Source organism: Hemiscyllium ocellatum, chromosome 25, assembly GCF_020745735.1.
Source record: "Hemiscyllium ocellatum isolate sHemOce1 chromosome 25, sHemOce1.pat.X.cur, whole genome shotgun sequence".
Taxonomy (NCBI): Eukaryota; Metazoa; Chordata; class Chondrichthyes; order Orectolobiformes; family Hemiscylliidae; genus Hemiscyllium; species Hemiscyllium ocellatum.
In genome coordinates, this window is record NC_083425.1 from 35,173,615 (window position 1) to 35,183,114 (window position 9,500).

Sequence of the window (9,500 nt, forward strand, 5' to 3'; positions counted from 1 at the left end):
ATGTATTAACTCGAATCATGTATATGTATATGGTACTATCTTGGAGTCTGTCTGGAAAACGTTCACATACAATCAGGGAGTCTGCTCAGTGTCCTCTTCGCAGGGAGTGTACACATGGTCCTGTTTCAGAGATTATCTATCTGGTGTTTTTTTCAGGGTGTGGGTGTGCAGTGTTTTTAGTATAGTGTTCATTTTGTCCATTTAAGGCTACCATACATACTACAAGCAGAGGAAGTCAGATGGAGAAAGGAATTCATGGGCAACGTTTCACAAGGTAGCATGGCTTCTATGCACTCCCTCAGCTAAAATGTCAGTGGCAAAAGTATTCACAATCTTAAAGGTTGCCCAACAGCAATTAAATGCTGGGAACAATTTTAATTACTTTAAGGCAAACCTTTTGCACGTATTTAGATTGAGGTTCAGCCAACAGCTCCAGCAGTGCTAAGCAGGATTGGTGGCCACTGCTGGGATTACACATATGTCTAACAAAGAGGCACCTGGGCTTTTGGTAAGTCTGGAATGTCATCGGGGTCAGGCTCCCCCACTCTTGTAAAATGTCAGACAGGTAGGGGGAGGGCTATTGGGTGATAGGCTGGTCACCAGGTGGATTTTCTGCCTCATCCACACAACCTTCAAACTCACTGTCAGGGAGCACAAAACCCAGCCTGACGTTTTAACTGACGTGCAGTTCTGATTCTCATTCAGCATCTTGCTGAATTTTATTGTTTTGTTCCAGAAACTTCACAGTCCTTTTACAAGGAACTTGTTCATATCTTGTTTCACTAGCCTCACAATTGCTGATTATTAATCCATTTGAGGAAGGAACTACGTTATTTTATGCTTTGGAATTTCCAGCTGTGCGCTCTTGCAATCCTTTAAAAACCATCTCATGTACTAATTCAGTCTATTCCTTCCTAAAAGACTCACTGCCTAATGGTGGCAAGGATCTGACAGAATCTACTGACTTACCGTGTGTGAACCATTGTTTTAATCATGAAACCATTTGAGGTAAGAAAGAACAGTTTTCATCTTTCAGTCATCAAAATGTTGTCTGTTTTCTTGAATGTTTGAACAATGCAAGTTAAATGTCTGATGTTTTGTGTCTGAACTTCTGACAAGTCAGTAAGTACAGTTACCTCAACCATGAACTGTGTTCTAGTCTGCCCAGCACATTGGACCAATCTCTATGCAGTGTACATCTGCTGTAATTGTTAAATTATCTATTCCTTAATAACCACTCATTTTCATCTCGCAGACCATTCTGTGTTGAGCACACATCCTCTTACCAGGACAATTTATGAGAGCTCATTTTGAGATTTTCTTGGGGGGTATTTTTTATTTTTGAGGGCTATATTTTTGTTTTTGGGGCTCCTTTCTGTCCTCACTAACTCATTTATTAGGTGATACAGTTACAACAAAATAATATCATTTTGCATTTGTTTTGATACATGGGATATTGGATTCAGACAAAAACAGAATTAGTAGGTTTAAACAATATCCTTCAAAAGTATCAATGCACCATTAGACACAAAGGTAGAGTAGGCGAAAATGAGGACTGCAGATGCTGGAGATCAGAATCAAGATTAGAGTGGTGCTGGAAAAGCACATCAGTTCAGGCAGCATCCAAGGAGCAGGAAAATCAACATTTCAGGCAAAAGCCCTTCATCAGGAATGAGGTAGAGCACACAAGTAAAGCATTAGTTTCCTAGACACCACAGTACTTAAATTGGTACAAAACAATAGATATAAGTTAAAACAAAAGTTATTTTAGAAGATAAAATAACTGACACACATCTCCCACACCCAAACAAGTATCATCTCAAATACCTGATATAGATGGTTGAGGTCACAATTAATACGTTTCTCTTGCATTAAGCTGGAACATTTTAGCCAGGCATCTCACTGAATCTCAGACTTAAATTTAACAACTGGTAGAACCACCACAAGTTTTTACCTACGTAGTAACTCCTGAACCTCTGCAGCCTAAAAGTACAGATTCCACATTCATTTGCAAAGAATTCATTATCCCAGTGATTTCAAGTTTTCTTGACTCCCAGTTAGCTGAATATTTATGGCTCCTTCTCCCCTTAGCCCTTTGTAACCTCCAGCTTCTCTTACTGCTTACAGCTTCCATATCCAAAATCTACTTGAAACTTCTTCCTTCTGTCTACAATTTTGTGGCCCACTTACTTGCCGTCTCCACCCTACAGTTCTCTTGTCTCCTCTTCACCAATTCATCTTGCAGACCACTCCTCAACCCCACCACTCTTGCAATCTCTTACTTGCCCACCCCTCTTACAGTCTTCTCTTCCACTGAATCATATTGCTACCACCATCTCCACCCAATGCACCCTCTCCTGCTCAACAAACGTTCCAGCCCATGGCAAAAGGCAGCTCCAGCTCCCCTGGTGACTCCCTCAATAACGTAACTTACCTTCCTAACTGCTCATAGCTCCTCCAGTCATGGGTTGGCTCTCTCCCATGTTTAAACGTCTACTTCTGGAAGTGGCTTTCTCCCATTAATTGCCCCTATGGTTCAAAGTTCCACAGTGCTTTGGTGGATTTGGGGGAAGAATTCACCTGCCACTCCTTGTGTGTTTTGAATCTTCCCATTAGTGAAAGATATAGATTCTCAGCATCTTTACAGAGTTATTAAAAGCATTGCTGTTATGTATGGAGTTTGAGGAAGAGTATAAGAGTTATCAGGTGGACACAACAGCTTACATTGTGTGGTTGCTTGCACAGAAATGTGAGATTATGTATTATCTCTGTAACCTTGAATGAAGCTAAACCCTAAACAATAAAAGTATTAGCAATGGAAAAATAGAGACACTGGTTTTAACATAGCATTTGTGAGTCTATCATGCATCAGATACCCAAATGTTTACCCTTCAGAAGACAAGACTTTGAAGCCATACAAAGGGAAAACCAGTCGCGTTTAAAAAGTGTCTTAGACTCTAAAATTTAGAGAACAAAGAGAAACAGGCAATATCAAACATATAGTTCATTCAGTGAGACATGAATAGAAGAAAGTGTCCCAGTGTTGTATTGTTCTTTGGGCATGAAGCCATAGCGAGGGCCCAGAGAGATTTTCTGATGTGACCCTAAAGAAATTAGGAAAATCCAACGGGGCATTAAATAACTTCAACCTCTACCCAACTGGAGTAGGTCATGGGGGAGATCTGATTGAAGTGTTCAAGGCTTTGGGGCTTGTTTACAAAGGGAAAAAGTGTATTTGCACTGGTTGGGATAAGATGCTCCAGGATGATTAGATCAATCTGGGCAGTCAATAATGAGTGCCTGATCTTGGGTGAGGTGATAGTTAAAACAGTCATGGAGATGAGTAATGCCGTGTTTAAGGACAGAAAAACCTTACAGAGGAGCATCGAGCCAAATAGTCCCTAGTGTTCCAGTGATGTATCATCAACCCAAATGATGAGAAGGGTATTTGAGCTTTGAAGAGATCAGAGAAGACCATAAGATGAAATGGAACCATCTGTTCTGATTGAGAGTACTCACTAGAATTTTGAAGAATAAGAGAGGATCTTATAAAAAAAACACACAAAATTATTAATGGGTTAGGTAAGAAAGAGGCAGGCAAGTTGTTTTCACTGATAGGTGTGACTAGGTTGAGGGGGCAAGGCCTCAGGATTACACGGAGTACATTTAGCACAGAGATGAGGAGGAACTGCTTTTCCCAGACAGCAGTGAATCTATGGAATTCTCTGCACAAGGAAGCAGTAGAGGCAGCTTCATTAAATATATTCAAAACATATATGGGTTTTTGCATGTTATGGAATTAAAGGTTATGGTGATAATGAAGGTAGGAGGAGCTGAGATGATGAACAGATCAGCCATGATCTTAATGAATGGCGGAACAGGCTTGATGGGCCAAATGGCCTACTCCTCCTTCCACTACTATTAAACTATGAAACTAGAGTGAGAGATTTGGAGTGGAACAGGCTCCAGAAACAAACTGAGTGCCAAGTCATAAAAATACAAAGAATAGGAGCAGGTAAAAGTCACCTGCCCATTGAACCTGCTCCACTAGTCAATAAAGCCATGGTTGTTCTGATGAGACTTTATTTCCACTTTGCTGTCTGTCCCCTCATAACCCTTCACACCCATCTCAGTATAAATCTGCCCTTGAATATATTCAGTGATCACCACTTACACTATTCACTAGGAGAGATAACTCCAAGCACTAATGACAATGAATTCTTCCTCACATCTACCTTAAATGGGTGACGCCATATTTTGAAGCTGTGTTACCTAATTCTAGGGGAGACTAGACATTTGTCTTTAGCAAGAAGTGGGATTTCTCTACAGGCAGACCTGGATTTAGTGATCAGGCTAGGGGGCTTTGTAAAGATGTCGTCACTCCAAGTTTAAATTAGCTTCGGTGTTACTGCCCTGGTGTGTGGTTGACATTCTACAGTGGAGTTCTTTGCAAACAACCTTGGGTCTTCAGATAATAAAGCACTTCAGCCATATGGCCAACTTGTACTGTTTACCCAGAATGGTTTAAAGCTGAAAGGCATTGTTACACAATGGAAATGGTTGATGGCAAGCCTTACCCATTTGTTTTTCTGACTGCCTCTTGGAAGCAAATGCCCGGATAATTTTTTCACCCTTGATGCAGTGTCCAAAGCTCAGAGCCTAATTCACCAACATCAAGCTTAAGGTATTACTACACAGGTGGTTGTTGTTGATCAGAGAGGTGTCCATTGCTTCCACATGTTACAGCTGCGATACATAATCTACCCTGCCATCTTATTGTGTTTTATTGAACTAATTAAGTTTAAAAATACTGCTCAACTCATTTGTTCCACAAAGAACTGCAAGAAATAATCGTGTGGGAATGGGATTCGGTGTTTGAAGGATGGGTGATTATCTTGGAGTTTTATTTCTTTTACCTTTCAAAATCAGAAAATGTTTTCAAAAAATGTCTATAACTGAGCTGAAAGAGGTTGGGGGACAAAGACTCCATGAGAGGGGAGGGTATGTGTCAGTTGTGACAGCTGATTAAACGGGTGAGTAGATCTGGGGTTCGAAAGAGTTGAGATGGATTTATGGAAGAATTAAACACTTCTTAAATTAAATTGAATCTTGTTCTTTCAGATAACCTCATCTCAACATGTAACCAACAAATCCTTCAACAAGAGAAGCTGTGTTGTTTTTACTAATGGTATGAAACGATTTCTCTTATTTTGTATGTTATTATTTACCTTTATTGTGAACTTTGTGAACAAAACTGATAACATTCATGCTTTCGAGTGCTTTGCATCATCTCACTGGTTCAATGATGAGGTCATCCTTCCAGTCATCATAATCTGGCAACATGACGCACACTTGTCTTCATCCCGTTCTCTCTATCTATATTCCTCCACACCTTCATAAACCTCTTCAAGGCTTATCTTTCATTTGGTTATCCATCTATTCCTTTTCACACTGCAGTTCAGTTCTTTTTCCATATCAATCACACTGAATCAATATCAAATATTCTCAAGGCAGGTGCAGAATTGGTGTGATACAACAACAACTTGTATATGTACTGGTACCTTCAACAATACCTTCTAAACTGTACCGATAACTTAAATCGCTTTTCTCCCCCTTCTCTAGCTTTTCTGAAGACTTTAAAGTATTGATTATTAACCAACCAGTCCTTAACATTTTTAAGCCACATTTCATTGTCTATGACTACATCAAATCATCACATGGCTAGCTGTGTTTGAAGTTCACCAATGTTACTCACTACGTTTATAAACAAACATTGTAAATCTATCTTTATGGTCCTTACAATCTGCTCCTTTCTGATATGGAGCTAATCTCTTCTCACATACTGTCCCATTCTCTTATTTCATGGTCTTATTCCTCTCTACTCCTCTGTGTGATGCTGCCAATCCTCATGACAATTTGGTTGAAACTCTCCCCAAACACACTGGAGCATGGCCCAGTAATGAAATTGGTCCTAATATTGTTAAGAAGCCATCGCAGTGTTACCCTGGTTCCAAGTAAGAATTGAACTGGGTGAGTGCATTCCACACAACTGGAAGGAATTGGAGAGGAGTTGGAGGATAGGTATAGTATGGGCTTAGATACAGAGGAAACCTTTCTCCACAGTGTACCACAAAACACTTTCAGAACAGATTAACAGCAGAGGATTGGTGCAGAGTAAACCTTCATCTACACTAATCCTATCAAACACTCAATGTACAGGCACAGGCAAATTACATGAGGATAAAAGCTCCCTCTGTATCATCCCTTCAAACTGTGACAAACATAGAGATTGTCATAATATTGGAAAATGGCAATGGATTTGCACACAACAAGCTCCCATAAGCAAAAATGGGTTAAATGACCAGGTAATTTGATTAGGATGAAAATTTAAGGGATAAATACCAACCCTAGCCCTACTTCAAATCATATTAGAACATAGAACATTACAGCGCAGTAACAGGCCCTTCGGGCCTCGATGTTGCGCCAACAAGTCATACCAATCTGAAGCCCATCTAACCTACACTATTCTATGTACATCCATATGTTTGTCCAATGACGACTTAAATGCACTTAAAGTTGGCGAATCTACTACCTTGCAGGCAAAGCATTTCATACCCTTATTACTCTCTGAGTAAAGAAACTACCTCTGACATCTGTCCTATATCTATCACCCCTCAATTTAAAGCTATGGCCCCTCGTGCTCGTCGTCACCATACTTGGAAAAAGGCTCTCCCTGTCCACCCTATCTAACCCTCTGATTATCTTATATGTCTCTATTAAGTCACCTCTCAACCTTCTTCTCTCTAACGAAAACAGCCTCAAGTCCCTCAGCCTTTCCTCGTAAGACCTCCCCTCCATACCAGGCAACATCCTAGTAAATCTCCTCTGCACCCTTTCCAAAGCTTCCACATCCTTCTTATAATGTGGTGACCAGAACTGTACACAATACTTTGAGTGTGGCCGCTCCAGAGTTTTGTACAGCTGTAGCATAACCTCATGGTTCCGGAACTCGATCCCTCTATTAATAAAAGCTAAAACACTGTATGCCTTCTTAACAACCCTGTCAACCTGGGTGGCAATTATAGGACTCTTTCTCCGGATGAGTGAAGCATCCTTGATACAACCTCTCTACATACATGTACCTTAATATTAATGTAAGATGATCATTCCCACATCTCCATCAATGTCTCTAGTTCCAAATTTGACTGCTTGAAATAAATTATATTCCCCAGTGCCTGTTGTTTAAGATGAACATACAATCAATTTTTCTACAGCACGATAGTTGCGATCCTGTGTGACCCTTTGCTATACAAAAATCACGCAATACAAATAACACAAAGTCTTGGCAATCTAATCATGTTATAACCAACACACATTTTACAAGTTTGCATTTTATAAACAGTGTTCCCTATTCACCAATCACGTTACTGTCAATTTGCATTACCAAAAGACGTGTTATAGCAGAACTGACTATATATATATATAAAATTAAGCATGTTTCAGATTGAATGCAGTGTTTATCGTATCAGTTTGGAGGTTATTTCTGCCCAGTTCTGCAACAGAACCTGAAGAAGGGCAAAGCAAATGAAATTAACTGACTCTTTCTACTTGTAAAAGAGAAAGGTTTCTAAACAATGTTTCCATTCTTTGCAGGGCTGCTTGGAGAACCAAACTACAACATATTGCTTCTCCACTTCCATGGGTAGGAGACACCAGGCTTCATGGCACATCTACAACATTGTCTGTAAAGTTCAAATAGCAAACATCATCTTCAGAGCTCTGAAACATCCATTTCAGCTTGCCTGCTGGCCTAGGAAATATGTTTAGACTAGAATATGATGTTAGAAATAACAGGAAAAAGCAAGCAAAATCATCTCATTACAGGATTGCCTCTGATAGCTGAGGTTCACTTACCTGGATTAGAGAATATGCTCAGCTATTTAGTCTCCTATGGGGAACATCTGAGTGCATACTCCCTTATATCTAACAACAACTAAATAAAGCTCTCGGTTTAAGATATCTATTTATCCTTTTGTCTTCACCGGATATCCTTGACAGCTAGTTGCCCTTCATATGCTCACACCTGTTAGAACGATGTTAGAGTTGTAACTATGCGAGGAAAAATCTTCACATCTAAACTTTGCTTTGGAGTAGACTTTATGGATGTTTGAACTTGAACTGGACAGATGATGATTTGGGAGATTGTTTACTTTGTAATGAGTTTCTGCTGTGAATGGTGTCACAATGAGCTGTCATAGTTCAGTGTGGATCATGGTTAGGAAAGTATATGTAACTTTCCTGTGAAAAGGTTTCAACACAGTTCCTAACTGATGCACCAAGTTTACCACAGCAATATCATACTATAATGTCTCAATAAATTTTAAAAAGATGTGTTATAATTTTCACAATATTATGTCTCAATAAATTTTAAAAAGATGTGTTATAATCTGAAGGAGCATTGAAAAGATTGAAACAAAAACCACGACCAGGAATTTCCTGAAAGCTATTCTTAGAATCATAGAGTCATCAAAGTCTGCAGACAGAAAAAAGGGCCATTCAGCCCATTCAAAAATAACTGCTTAATTATCCTAGTCCCATTTTCCAGCACTTGGCTCATCGTCTCATGGGCCTAAGCCTCTTGTTCCTCTACTGCATCTGTAATGCCAACAAAGTCAGAGTGGGAAAGAGAATGAAATTCAATGAAATTCCAAGTCTTTGGAATATAATTAATCCATTTCTCATTGCTGAAGTTCTTCCTTTGTTGTGGTTTGCTTACCTGTCCTGGTGACTGTTCTTGCAATGAGCATTGGTGCACTATTCCACAACAAGGGCATCACAGTTCATAGTGTTCTCAGCTGCCAATCAACCACTAGCATTTTCCCAGCTGTTGTTATCATATTCCCTGTCCTGCCTGATTCTGCTTCTGTTTTCAAGGCCAAGATTGATTAAACTCTGTTAACTCAATACTGACCAGTAAGTGTAAATGATGGTGCAGGACCAGGCAGGAATCTCATCAATATTGAGGGATCATAGAACAGAAAGGTCACTGGGATCCCAGCCTGTTTATACCTGCCAATCACAAAGTTCTGAAACTGCCAGTCAAATAGACAGCAACAATAAACAGTATAACGATATATCGACATCTGGGTAAGAGTGGACAGGCCTTTCAACCAATAAGATTGTCCAAGCAACTGTAATGCCCTTCCCTGTAAATACTCCACATTTATAAAAAATAAACCACTTGATCACCTGGGAGAGGTACAAAAACAAGCTAAAATTCAACCAAAATGAGGAAGCAAAATCTGAGGTCATTTTTAAGCGATCGAATTATTCCAGGAGATCACTCTTGAATTCCCATTCACAAAGAGCTGGTGTCCTCCATAATCAGAAACAATTCCAACTCCCTCGTGGAGGAATTCAACAAATTGGCACCTGAGGCATGAAGAGAGATGTCTGAAACCAGTCAGAGGGTGGGGAGAAGAGGGAAATGTGAAAGGTAA

At 39.8% G+C, this 9,500-nt stretch overlaps 1 long non-coding RNA gene across 1 annotated transcript; it reads left to right on the forward strand.

Moving 5' to 3' along the window:
- The first annotated feature begins 483 nt into the window (after positions 1-483).
- Positions 484-8,387, forward strand: LOC132827820 (uncharacterized). The gene is made up of 4 exons (XR_009646046.1): positions 484-508; positions 922-1,008; positions 5,122-5,188; positions 7,654-8,387. It is a non-coding gene; the product is annotated as an uncharacterized LOC132827820 (long non-coding RNA).
- Positions 8,388-9,500: the final 1,113 nt, after the last annotated feature.